At 30.7% G+C, this 1,817-nt stretch overlaps 1 long non-coding RNA gene across 1 annotated transcript; it reads right to left on the bottom strand.

Annotated features, from left to right (window-relative positions):
• Nucleotides 1–834: 834 nt before the first annotated feature.
• Nucleotides 835–1,629, bottom strand: LOC106477544. The gene is made up of 3 exons (XR_001292005.2): nt 1,599–1,629; nt 1,318–1,384; nt 835–1,096 (listed from the first exon to the last, which is right to left on the bottom strand). It is a non-coding gene; the product is annotated as an uncharacterized LOC106477544 (long non-coding RNA).
• Nucleotides 1,630–1,817: the final 188 nt, after the last annotated feature.

The following is a 1,817-nucleotide window of genomic DNA, read 5'->3' on the forward strand; positions in this document are numbered from 1 at the left end:
TCACTTAACACATTTTACTTAAAATGTTTTGTTCTTGTTTCTAAAACACGTTACTTAACACATGTTACTTAAAATGTTTTGTTCTTGTTTTTAAAACACGTCACTTAACACACGTTACTTAAAAATGTTTTGTTCTTGTTTCTAAAAACACGTTACTTAACACATATTACTTAAAATGTTTTGTTCTTGTTTTTAAAACACGTACGTTACTTAACACATTTTACTTAAAAATGTTTTGTTCTTGTTTTTAAAACACGTCACTTAACACATGTTACTTAAAATGTTTTGTTCTTGTTTCTAAAACACGTCACTTAACACATGTTACTTAAAATGTTTTGTTCTTGTTTTTAAAACACGTCACTTAACACATGTTACTTAAAATGTTTTGTTTTTGTTTTTAAAACACATCACTTAACACATGGAACAAAACATTTTAAGTAAGAACAAAACATTTTAAGTAACATGTGTTAAGTGACGTGTTTTAGAAACAACGTGTTTTAGAAACAATCACTTAACACATTTTACTTAAAATGTTTTGTTCTTGTTTCTAAAACACGTTACTTAACACATGTTACTTAAAATGTTTTGTTCTTGTTTTTAAAACACGTCACTTAACACACGTTACTTAAAAATGTTTTGTTCTTGTTTCTAAAAACACGTTACTTAACACATATTACTTAAAATGTTTTGTTCTTGTTTTTAAAACACGTAGCTGGTTGCCTTTTATTAACTTTAATATTCTTTCTTTTTTTAAATACTTGAACTACACAGTACCTAGTAGTTAAAATCAAAAGAGTATAATATTTCTTGTGAATAGAGTGATCAGACAAACAATGAAAGTAGACAGCAATGTTTATTTCAAAAGCACATCATCATAAGTCAGTCTATTAATTTCTGTACGAACTTCGAGACAACAACCCCGTTTAAAATTTCTTTAAGTACAATAAGCTTCCTATTTTACACACATCTAACGCTTCGGTTTGTTTTGTTTCTAATAATCTTAAACTTTACAGAGCCAAGAAGAAATGCGATACGTCTTTATCTAAGTAGGTCCGAATTTTCAACTGTAACCATTTTGTCGAGTGGTGGAGAAGTCCTGCAAACAAAATCATGTTTTATATATTAAACCAGCCAACGATCGGGAGAATCATTAAGAGATGCTACGAATTAGTTGTTATATTCAGAAAGCGAAAGACACTTAAGCCATTATTTGCTTTCTTCATTATATATACATGTATATACACTTGGCTCAAGATGTAAAGTTATTTATATAAAGAACAAAAATGTAAATTTCTCAACAAGAAAATAATAACGTACGGCTGAAGGTTGTTCTTTATTCATCGACTCCAACTTTAGTCCTAGGGCGGCTTGGTCTCATAACAGGCTGGCGGGAAAAACAACGGGATAAAATGGTTAAAACAACGTTTTCTAGAAATAACACAATAAAACAAGTCAGGTGATGACTTTCACACTATATAAATACTATATGTAGTAAACGAGGTTTGTTTGAATATAATTAACTTTTAACAACTCGTTTCTAAAACACCGTGTGTGTGTTTTTTTCTCTATGGATTATTAAAAGGTCGTGGTTAACTTACTCCCGGACTAGCTGAAGCTGAACTACGGTTAACATTTCTACGGGTTATTAAAAGGTCGTGATTAACTTACTCCCCGACCAGCTGAAGCTGAACTACGGTTAACATTTCTATGGGTTATTAAAAGGTCGTGATTAACTTACTCCCCGACCAGCTGAAGCTGAACTACGGTTAACATTTCTATGGGTTATTAAGAAGTTATGGTTAACTTACTCCCGGACT

The sequence above is a fragment of the Limulus polyphemus genome, unplaced genomic scaffold, assembly GCF_000517525.1.
Source record: "Limulus polyphemus unplaced genomic scaffold, Limulus_polyphemus-2.1.2 Scaffold18488, whole genome shotgun sequence".
In the NCBI taxonomy this organism is placed as follows: domain Eukaryota; kingdom Metazoa; phylum Arthropoda; class Merostomata; order Xiphosura; family Limulidae; genus Limulus; species Limulus polyphemus.